The sequence below is a fragment of the Symphalangus syndactylus genome, chromosome 23, assembly GCF_028878055.3.
Source record: "Symphalangus syndactylus isolate Jambi chromosome 23, NHGRI_mSymSyn1-v2.1_pri, whole genome shotgun sequence".
In the NCBI taxonomy this organism is placed as follows: domain Eukaryota; kingdom Metazoa; phylum Chordata; class Mammalia; order Primates; family Hylobatidae; genus Symphalangus; species Symphalangus syndactylus.
In genome coordinates, this window is record NC_072445.2 from 39,298,649 (window position 1) to 39,311,175 (window position 12,527).

Below are 12,527 nucleotides of genomic sequence, written 5' to 3' on the forward strand. Positions count from 1 at the left end.
TATCACCACTGATCCCACAGAAATACAAACTACCATCAGACAATACTATAAACACCTCTGATAAAACAGACTTTAAACCAGCAAAGATCAAAAGAGACAAAGGAGGTCATTACATAATGGTAAAGGGATCAATTCAACAAAAAGAGCTAACTCTCCTAAATATATATGCACCCAATACAGGAGCACCCAGATCCATAAAGCAAGTTCTTAGAGACCTACAAAGAGACTTAGACTCTCACATAATAATAGTGGGAGACTTCAACACTCCACTGTCAATATTAGACAGATCAACAAGACAGAAAATTAACAAAGATATTCAGGACTTGAACTTAGCTCTGGAACAAGCGGACCTAACAGACATCTACAGAACTCTCCACCCCAAATCAACAGAATATACATTCTTCTCAGCACCACATTGCACTTGTTCTAAAATTGACCACAATTGGAAGTAAAACACTCCTCAGCAAATACAAAAGAATGGAAATCATAACAAATAGTTTCTCAGACCACAGTTCAATCAAATTAGAACTCAGGATTATGAAACTCACTCAAAACCGCACAACCACATGCAAACTGAACAACCTGCTCCTGAACGACTACTGGGTAAATAACAAAATGAAGAAAGGAATACAGACATTCTTTAAATTTCCACTCAGCCTCACTTTTTGTGTGTCTGCATCCTTGATCTCCATGGCCATGAGACAACAAACCTCAGGTCACCCCAGACAAACAAGGCTGCTTCAATCCCACTTATATGAGGTGTCTAGGTAGCCAATCTCATAGAAACAGAGAGTAGGTTGGTGGTTGCCAGAGACTAGGGGCAACGTAAATGGGGGAGTTACTCTTCAGCAAATACAACATTTTAGTCATGCAAGGTGAATAAGTTCTAGAGATCTACTACACAACATTGTGCCTGTAGTTAACAATACGGTGTTATAGTTAAAAACTTGTAAAGAGGGTATATTTCATGTAAGGTGTCCTTATCACAACAACACAATGAAATAAATTGGAAAATGAAGGTGGTCCAGAATTTACCATTGTTACCAGCAAGAGGGTTATTTCAATACAAACTACTCCGTCAATACCAGAGGCCATAGCTCTCCTTCCAGAGCTTTTAATTAAGACCCAGGTAGGTCTTTGTTCCTACAAATGTCAGTGAGAGATTCAGCCTTGAACTTCAGTACTTGCTGGCCCAGCTCCCTGGCCTCCTTCTCAGGTAGCTTCAGGAGCGGACACATGTGAAAAGGGGGAGACCCACCTTGTGCCCAGCAGACCCAGGCTGAAGGCAGTTCTCTGTGTCCTGAACACAAGCAACATGGAGGAGGCCTCACTCTGCCTTTGGGGTTCGGGGCCTGGCTCATAGCTCAGTGCTGCACCACAGCTCAAGAAACATCCTGTGGGAAAATCTGGCCATGAATTTGAGAATTTGAGAACCTCGAATATCTAATTTCTTAGTCAGTCCCTGTGTGCCTTGCTTGGTTTCCCTTTCTCCAGCAGATTCCCTGCCGAGCCCATGACACCTCTTCTGTATGAACAATGAATTGGCAAATGCCCCATGGGTGGCAGAGGAAGAGCTGTGATTGTCAGCTCACCTCAAAAGGGTCACCTATTCTCTGCAATTGTATTTCATCTAGTGTTTGTTGCTTCCACAGCTCTCCTTTCTCTTTAAAGTATGAATTTTGTGTTTTAAATTTTTAACTTTTCTAGCTGTTGTACTGGGAGTGTTGAGTTAATCTAGCAGTATCCCACAGAGAAGTCAAAGTCCTATATTTATTTTCTGTTATGTTTTTCCTGGCTTTTATTATTTTTTGTTTTCTTATATATTTTTTAATTGAGGCCATGCAGAAGAAAAATATGAGTGATAATTTGAGGCTCCAGGAAATATTATATTTCTCTAGAGGTTATTTAGTTTTGCTTGTGTCAGCCAATGAGGCTAAAGGCATTAATATCTCAAATCACCCAAATCTAGTCTAGGATTAGTTAGAACTCAGGATTCAGTTCCTATGAAGGATGATCTGTTTCTATTTCACCTTATTCCACGTATTAGACTTCCAAGGTTTCTATGGAAAGTGTATTTTTATCTTATGGAGTCCTTCCTTTATTTGTGAGGCATGAAATCCAAATTTGTCCCCCCAGCCCTTTGAACATTTTGTGAGGTTTTTGTGCTTAATGGAAGTTGAGCCAAATGAAAAGGAACACAGGTATCAAACACCACATGGAAGCTGAAGCAGCTAGCTGTATTGAACATGCTTCCCCCTCACGTAATAAATAGCATATATTCTTATCAAGCTGCAGCTGGCATCATAGGAAGCACCTTTTCTCTTTGCCTTTACGTCTTCTGATCTTTGACTGGGAATGAAAATCGTCTGTATACGTGATTCTTTCCTACTTGGTCGTGGCCATTATCTTGTTCCCTGACTCCAAGGAATTATCTAGATGTTGGATGATTTGGGGCTGGATAATGACGGATGTGAAGTTGTATTTTACTTGCTCGTGGTTAGCTGGAACGTTTCCCTCCCCACCATCTACCTAAGTAGTTTCCAGGCTGCCTGTATCAGATCAATCAGGTCCAGGTGAGCAGGAATAGAATCCAGGGCCGCCACATACACTGGGTTATGAGGATGTCTGTTGAGTTGTGTTTTGTATAAATTGTGAAAGAAAACTAAAAACTTGGCACCCCAGTTCACCATGTCAAAAGGAAAGAATTAAGGTGAAAGCTGAGTCATGCAAGAAATTGCCTTTCCTTTGGTTTCCAAGCAGATAGCTACAGATAAAAGGTTAAAAATATCCCCACCGGTAGCTACTCTACGTTCACCTAATCACATGCAAAGCGATGATTTACTGAGTGCAAGATGAATACGTAACTGACTCTTCCCCTACCTGCCCCTTTTTCCTTGCAACATGTGGATTGCCATACCTTCTCTCTTTCCCCGTCAGCCCACTTTTCCCCTTTAAATATCGAAATCACCTTTGGAGAAAGACACAGACCAGATCGCCCGTGTCATTCGATGATTTTTTCTTTCCAGCGTGTCCCTAACCTTGGGAAAATAAACTTCTAAATTGCTTAAGACCTGTCTCAGATACTTTTTGGTTTACAACCTTGACATATATCAGAATTTCAACCTATGTGATAGTCCAAGGAAGAGTGAAAATTACCAAGGAAAGTACGCTATTGGAGCTATTCCGTTCTCCCTCCGGTCTGCTTTTCACCTTTAAATACTGAAGCCTTCTAAATCATCTTTGGAGAAAGCCACAGACCTGTCTTCTGGGCATTGTCTTAAACCCTAGCGAAATAAACTTCTAATTGATTGAGACCTGTCTCAGATACTTTCTGGTTTAAAGTATTGTGACTATGGTCTTTGTACCTGCCACACTGCCTCCTCCCCGTTTGATTTACCAATGCCCAATGAAGCCATGTTTTCAGCATGCAAAACCCAGGAAAGAAATTCTACAAAACTTGCCAAGCAAGAACTCAGTGTTGCACGAAACACATAATTATAGTGCACCAGCTCATCGAGAGGGGAGCCAATTCGCAAACAAGCATGAGAAAATCTAGATGAAGGCCATTTTACCAGCCCTAAAAAAGCTATTTCTGGCCGGGTGCGGTGGCTCACGCCTGTAATCCCAGCACTTTGGGAGGCCAAGGCGGGCGGATCATGAGGTGAGGAGATCGAGACCATCCTGACTAACACGGTGAAACCCCGTGTCTACTAAAAATACAAAAAATTAGCCGGACGTGGTGGCGGGCACCAGTAGTCCCAGCTACTCGTAAGGCTGAGGCAGGAGAATGGTGTGAGGCCGGGAGGCGGAGCCTGCAGTGAGCCGAGATCACGCCACTGCACTCCAGCCTGGGCGACAGAGCGAGACTCTGTCTCAAAAAAAAAAAGCTATTTCTGTTTATGAATTTAACTATAAATAACTATATAGTATAAATAACTATAATTGATATGGAAATGTGTAAAGTTATTCAGTTGTTAATGGATACTTAAGTTGTTTTGATGTTTTGCTATTAGGAATGAAGTTGTCATGAACTTGCAATAGTTCTTCTTGATGTATGTTCAAGAGTAGTATTGTAGTAGTAACGTAGTATGATAATGTATATATATTTTCAACGTTACTATGTTATGCTGACTTGTTTTCCAAAATGATCCTAACAATTTCTATTTCCTTCAGAAGTCTGTTGGTAGAAACATTGACCCACATCCTTGCCGGGTTTTGATATTTTTATTGTTTTTTCAGTGTGGCATTTATTTACATTTCTCTGACTTATAATGAAGAGTTTGAAATTTTTTCACACATTTACATGTTATTTATACATGTTGCTATAAAATGTTTCTTCTTGCCTTTACCATTTTTTTCTCAGAGAAATATAGTCATTTACTAATTGATTTGTAGGAGGTCTTTCTATGTTCTGGGTACTAATCGTTGTCATGGTTTAATATGTTGTAAGTATCTTTACCCAGTTTACCAAAAAATTTCCTCTCTCTAGTGAGTGATTCCAATCAGCATATAAACATGCCACTGCATTTCCTTTTCCCTAAATCCAACTCTGCTAATGAATTTTTACTTCTAATCTGAAGGAAACCCTTAAAAATACTGGGCTGCACCTGTTATTTCCATTCCTCCTCATTCTTCTTTCACTCTTCGCAGATCAGGCTACAGTCCACATCTTTAACTGAACTCCTTGTCACTGACATGTGTTAGCTCCATGTTACCAAATCCAATGGTCATCTCTAGGATGTCATTTTATTCATCATATCAGAAGCATTTTGTGTGGTTACTACTGCATCATTGATGTATTTTCTTGACTTGTTACTAGACCTCACTGTCTTGGGATTCTCATCACACAAGAATAACAGCCAGGTCTCAGCCTGCCTTGCCAAGTCTCACATCTTCCCAACCTCTAAATGCCTGAGGGCCCAGGACTCATCTCTTGCATTTGTTTCCTATGCATCTTCATTCCAGAAGCTCTCATGCATTCCCATAACTAAGCACAATTCTTTGTTGAAGTTTCTCTAACTTACATTACTAGCCTTGACATGTTGCCCATAGCTTTGAAGCATGGCTTGAAACCAAGCTTTGCATATTTCTTCTGTTGTTTTTCAAATAAGTTTTGGCTATTGTAGATCCTTTGTATTTTCATATAAATTTTAGAATTGTCTATTGCCACAAAGAAACCCAGTGGGAATATTGATCAAGATTGTGTTGAGAACTGTTATTTCAAAAATATCAATTCTTCCCAAATCAAAATATATTATATCTCTTTACACATTTAGAATTGTATCAGTTTCTCTCATCAGTATTTTATAGTTTCACATCACACATCTTTTGGTTCAGTTTATGTCTAAGTATTTTATGTTTCTATTGCTGTCATAATGAAGTGATTTTTAAATTTTATATGTGATATTCTGCTGTGGTGTATAGAATTACAATTTGTTTTTGTATTTTACCATTGTTAAATTCACACATTTTAGGCATTTTCAATAGCTCTCTTAGGGTTTTATATATAAGCAATCAAGCTTTCCAGGCTGTAATGTTTACTCTTTGCCAGAAGGAGTCTGAAATTATGTGAAATCTGCTAGGCTCAAACTAATTTTTAAAATAATAAAAGTTGAAATAAAAAGCCAGGTCAATTTTAAAAATAAAAAATATTTTTAAAATAGTTTCCCATGCCCAATTTTATGTTAAAATACAACCAGACATAGTTAAATGTTTTATATATGGTCATGAAACTAAATTGTCCCCAATTATTTTCATATTCCAGTTGATATCAATTTCAATGACTAGGCTATTCTTTGGGGTATAGTTTTCCTTTCATCCTGCTAATCCATTAATTATCCTTTTCTATATGTCCACAAATGTCAGAGGTGTTTGAGCTAGAGCAACTCCATCTTGAATAGGGGCTGGGTGCAATGAGGCTGAGAGCTACTGGACTGCATTCCCAGGAGGTTAAGGCATTTTCAGTCACAGGATGAGATAGGAGGTCTGCACAGGACACAGGTCATGAAGACCTTGCTGATAAAACAGGTTGCAGTTAAGAAACGGGCCAAAACCCACCGAAACCAACATGGCCACCACAGTGACCTCTGGTCGTCCTCACTGCTCATTATACGCTAATTATAATGTATTAGCATACTAAAAGACACTCCCACCAGCGCCATGACAGTTTACAGATGTCATGGCAACATCCAAAATTACCCTATATGGTCTAAAAGGGGGAGAAACCCTTAGTCCAGGAATTGCCCACCACCTTCCCGGAAAACTCATGAGTAATCCGCCCCTTATTTAGCTTGTAATCAAGAAATGCTAAACCTACATGAAGTATGAACGATTCCTTACATTCCATCCCATGCACCACATCCTCCCTGTAGACTGTCTTGATTCCTTCAAAGTGATTGAATTATTATAATATTAGTGCCTATGTTCTCTACTCTCAAAAGTGCAAATGACATTAATAACTGAATTTATAATATTTTCTGCTTTGCTACCTTAGAGTGCCTGGTATTGCGACGTGATCACAACGAATTTAAGACAATGAAGCAGTCCTCTCTCCCCATCTCCCTCATTTCCTCTCTAGCTCTCTCTCTCTGTCCTTCTCTCCTCCTCCTTCTCCCCTGCATTCTCCCAGGGTGGTTCAGCGGCAGAATTCTGCGGGGACCTTTAAGAGCGAGAAGCATATTCAGCAGCAGCAGCGGCAGCAGCAGCAGCAACAGCAGTTTTCCTATTCCTGCCCCCATCCGCGGCTTTGAACTGAGTTTACCACGAAATATAAAAACACAATTTTAGAAAGAAAGAGATTGGCAGTTAAGATTTGGGACTTTTCTAAATGGATCTCTCAGTCCCTCCCGTCACTCTGAAATCGCGGTGCCATCGTAAAATTTTGGAGGCGGCTCTTGAACAAACCTGTCATCTACTGGCCATGTGAGGAACTGCAACAGCCCGGTGGAGAATGTACTTCGCAGGGGTGGAGATCCTGTCAGAGGCCCCAAGAGGACCAAGTAAAAGAACCCAGGATGAATGGCAGGCCGGATGGGTGCAAATGCAGGAGGCTTAGTAGATCGGTGTGCTTTTCTTTAGCCTTCTTTCTCCCAATATTTGGAAGGGTCCCCTATTTCCAGTGTGAGACATGCCCGGATATCTCTGTGAGTGCAGCTTCTTCGGGGTCCTGGGAGGAGTGTGATGGTATTAACACATTCTGTACACCCTCTCCCCGCAATTCCCCAAGGGGGCATCTGCATTAGTTTAGGAGTCAACTGAAGTGGGTTTCACCGAAGCTTACATCTCTTCCTGGGAACTTGAGACTTATAGGCTCCCACCTGCAGTAGAATCAATTTTAGGTAATTTCATCATTTTCAAAAATAATAGATGATCATTATGATTGTCTTAAACTTCTGTAACTCTTTCACAAAAGTAACTTTAAAAGTAAAATTTTATTTTATTTTATTTTATTTTTTGAGACAGAGTCTCACTCTGTCGCCCAGGCTGGAGTGCAGTGGCACAATCTCAGCTCACTGCAACCTCCGCCTCCCAGGTTCAAGTGATTCGCCTACCTTAGCCTCCAGAGTAGCTGGGATTACAGGCATGCACCACCATGCCCAACTAATTTTTGTATTTTTAGTAAAAACAGGGTTTCACCATGTTGCCCAGACTGGTCTCAAACTCCTGACCTCAGGTGATCCACATGCCTTGGCCTCCCAAAGTGCTGAGATTCCAGGTGTGAGCCACCACGCCCAATCTAAATTTTTTAAAATTTAAAGTTTTAGAGGAACTGACTTGTCAGACACTTTTTGTAAAGTGTATGACAGCCATGTATGTAAAGAGCTCAACTTAGACTGTAGGTCAGCCAGAACTAAGAATACCTCAGTCCTCATCCCTAAATGTTTGGGCATTTTACTATTCAGAATTTCTACGGCCTGCCCTTCCTCCCTTCTTCTCTTTCTTCTCTTTTCTTTTCTTTCTTCTTTTTCTTTTCTTTTCTTTTCCGTCCCTCCCTCCTCCCTGCCCCCTCCCTCCCTTCCTCCCTTCCTTCCTTTCTTCTTTCCTTCTTTCCTTCTTTTTTTGCCAATCAAGAAAAATGACCAGAGGTGCAGATTGAACCGTGGCCACGCTGTGAGGAAAGGCCTCCGTCCCGTGAGCACCACCCTCCCCTCACTGGCCTCGGGAATCCCAGGCCCCCCATTCACATCCGGGGGAGGAGTCGCAGGGCTTCTGCAGGTGCTCTCTCTCCTCCAGTCAGGCAGCCAACCGAGGGGGCTGTGGAGGACAAGCCACTGTGCCTCCAGGAGATGAGAGCTGCTGATTTTTCTTTCCTTTCCCTGAGGAAACGATACCTGTATCAGTCTCACTGCTGGGGGACTCCACAAAGTAATCATCTTTCTGGTGAGTTGATCTGAGAACTCTCAAAACATCTTTCAACCAGGTCCGCAAGAAACAGCTGATGGCGTCGCCTGAACTTCTCCATATTCATAGCAGCACTCCTGACATTGCTTGGATTGACCTTGTTTTCTTATCTTCATTTCTAACCTCTTCTATTTTTCTATCCACCTTCTTTCCAAGGCCTTCCACTCCCAGTAATGACACCTTATAGCATTATAGGGATTTTGTATCATGATTAGATTCTTACTCTATCCTTACAGCGGTGCTTTAACGTGAGCCACCCACATACTATCCCTGTGTAAAAACTAAGAAAATTGAGACCCCTGAAAAGAACAGACTTACCCAAAGTAAAGCTTGCCCAAATGTATAGCAAAGCTAGAATGAAAATCTCAGTCAGCCTAAACTCAGGGCTTCTTTTGTCGTCTAGTGGCTGAGGAAGTTATGAATGTGGGTCACAGGTGACCTCCGCATTTGAAGAAGGATCTGTAAGTGAATCGACTTGCGGAACAGCCTTGAAGCCGACAGTGAGCCCGTCTCTGCTGCCCTCTGGTGGCCAGGCCGATCCATGACTCCCCTCTCCTGTTCCTCCTGCCCTCGCCGGATGCTTGTTTTTCCCTCTCCTCCGTTCTAGCAGTTTATGCCTTGTTTTCCCGCTTCTCCTGGAGGTGGACTCTAGTCAGAATGGCAGAGACTGTGACTCTTTCTTTTCTCTCCCACACACCAACATCTTCCTGCACAAAATGGCCTCCCATAATAGGTAGCATAATTTAGGACACAGTTCTTAGCACAGGCAGACCTCTGAGAAAGTGTATGCAGATGCTTTGTGAGAACACACACACACGAGTGTAAACAGAGCTTCTTTACGCGGTGAGTTGGCGCTGATGTGACTGACCATAAACAAAAATTCAAATAATTCCAGCATTTGGTACCTAGAGATGATACTACAGAATGCCTGCAATGAGCGGCATCTTTTCACACATTCAGGTGTATAAATTTCTATATTTTCCTATTACGGATTTTAATTTGTATGCCAAGCACCATTATGTCTTCTGACAGAGGAGTTCATCTGGTAATTTCCAGATAAATTCAGTGGCTTTCACACAATTGATTTAATAGCAGCCGTGTCATTTCTAAGTTCTGAGGTGGGAGGTGGTGCAGGGCTGGTGTAAAAGTCTCTCCTCATATTTGCATCATCAGCTCCCACAATATGTCACTATCCCGTCATGTTTCCTGGTCGTCACTGTCCTTCCCACAGTGGTGACGATCACTGTTATGTCCTTGATGCCACTCTCCTCTTGCTGGAACATTCCATGCCAGCATTTTAGGCAGCAAACTTTCATCCCACTGTTGGAACCTTCCAGAGTCTGCCACTTCTTGCCTTGGAGAACTTTTCCTTTGCTGCTACTCTGAGAGGGACGTCTGTGGGCATCGCTACCATTCTGGGAGCCAGAGGTGAAGTGGGGTTCATTCCCCTCTACTCTAATTGAGAGAGAACCAGGGTAAAGAAACCCTCCTATTCTCATCCATGTTTAATTATGTTTCTCTTCTCTCCAAACCTCTCATCCTCTGCAGTGAGGGGAGGTTCTTTGTCTAGACTGAAGGATGGAGAGGGAAACCCTTACATTGAGAATTGTAACCGTAAGTCAGGGGACCCAATTAGGGGCTGCTCATAATGGGAGGGAAAGAAACTTCAGGAAAAAGTCAGCTCAAACCTTGTACATCATAATGCTGCATATGCTTTTATTATTACATTGACATCAAAATCTATAATTAAATTAAAAATTGTTCTGGAGAACTCTTGAAATCCTGAGACTGTATCTGAGATCCCCTCTAGCTCAAGGAACACAGACTTAAGGGGAATGTAAAGGAAAATCTGGCAGAAACAAAAACACACACAAAATGTGCCTATCGTTATACTCTTCATGCCCGAATATTATGCTGAGAAGCTTATTACATTTCTTTGGTAAAAATCTGAGAGTAATTAAACCTTTTATTACTCAGCAAAGGGAGATAAAGTACGTGAGTAAAAAGAGTAATAAAGTAGCCAACAAGGGACCTTGGCCTGGAGCTCTGATCCTGGAGAGGGCAGTTCCTTTCTCTGGGCCTCTGTTTTCTCATCAGTGGAATGAAGGATGGCACGTTTGATATTCAGTTTTGCTTCCAACTCCAGCCCTATGAGTGCCATGCTCTGGTGGAGACTTGGCACTAGTTGGGAATCTTTGATGTGTGGCAAGGTGGAGGGAAGGGTGGACAGCACCCGCACGAGGTGCTGTGGGACGGTGGGGTCTGCGTGAGGACCTAACTGGGGGGTTGCAGATGAGGCCTCCATGAATGCCTTGGCTTTCTGGGCAAGGTGAGAATTGTCAGTGTCATGATTTTGTCTGCACGTCTGCAGAATTCACAGCCGAACCCAGCCAAAGTCCACTTGTCCCCTGAGTTTCACTTTTGAGAGGATTATAGCTGGTAGGAGGTGAATGTGCTATTCTGATTTTCAGAATGCAATCTCGTTTTCAGAGGGCCTCCGGGATTTGGCTCTGCCTTCAACTGGGGTGAGACAGCTTAAATCCTCCTCCACCCAAAGTCCTGGGGGAGTCCTCCACACTCTCTGGCTCTCCCACAGTTCTGTCTTTGATCAGCACACCCCAGGGCTCTGACCTGGTTTTGACCACCTGTTATGTGGATGAAGATACATCTAGGGCCAAGTAAGAAGACCCAGTAGCACCGGGTTTCACCCCAAAGGTGAGAGGGAGACACGTGAGTGGTTTGGATCCCTGGTGAAGGATGGCCACAGGAAGCTGGGGACATTGTCTCAGATTAGAGAGTAGGACATACGGACAGAATCAATGTCCTTCAGGGAAATGCTGCCACTTGTTACACTGCCTCCCACTTATATGTTATATTTATATCCCACTGTGCATTCTTCAAAGTGCGATTGTGGCCCATTTGACCCTCACAGCGTTCCTGTGAAGCAGGCTGAGTGAGGAAGAAGCACTAGATTAAAAACAAGAAAACCAGGATCACATTATTCATTTATCATGGATGATGTGGGGCATGTGTCCCTGAGCCTTGACATCCTCTTCTGTCACAAGCTCATGACACAGCTGGGAAAACATTAGGATGATTGTCTCCACCACACAGTAGAGAAAATAGTCTCAAGAAAGTAAAGAAAGATGTCCAAGGTCACACACACACACAAAAAAAAACCAATTCACTTTGTCTCCTAGAAATCTTATTTTAGCTTTCTCTATAAAAATGTGTTGTTTTAACATATGATAAACTATAGCTGTTTTTAATGTCTGCATAGATACATAAGCTTCCAACTTCATGAACTAAGTTAATTTATTCTTACCACTTAGTTACTATGGCTGCTTGGCATTTTGAGGAGCAACGTTTGAGGCTTTTACTGAAAAAAGTTCTAATGACCCATGATACATAATTTGCAGTTTGCTTTGATGTGAGTTTTAGTAGTGCAGGATAGGACTTGAAATTCAGAATTGTTCATCATCTAATGCCTAAACATAAGCTACCACTTATTATTACAATTTAACACTTATACTTTATCCAGAAAATTAAATTACATTAAATATGGGTTTTTGAGAATTTGATGATACATTTGCATGTTAGATCATATATCTTGACAACACCAAAATTTACTATATTTAATAGGAACAGCAGTTTCAGAAGATTCTTGCATTATAATCAAATAGTAAAATGAAGGGGTCAAAAGCTTATCATTTTAAAAGGTTTTTACTTAAAGATTGCAATTTAAGTCTAGTTATCTATTTTCAAAAAATGTGCCAAAGCTTTTCAGCATCCTGACTGCAAACCTTGTGGCAGGGCATTTCCTCGGCACCACCGGCCTTCTGGGCTGGATGATTCTTCGTTGTAGGGGCTGCCACGTGCATCATAGAATGTTTAGCAGCATCCCTGGTTTCTACCCAATATATCTCCCCTCCGCCTAGTTGTGACAACTGAAAATGTCCCCAGACATTGCCAAATGTCTTCTAAGGGCAAAACCGCCTCTTTCCCCATTAAGAACCCTGGTCCAAGGTGGTTATTTTCCCTGATATATTCTCTCACCAATCTATCTGAGCACTGGAGAAGGTTAGGATGGATTCTCCCAACATTCTTCTAAAGCTTCATTGATTTGA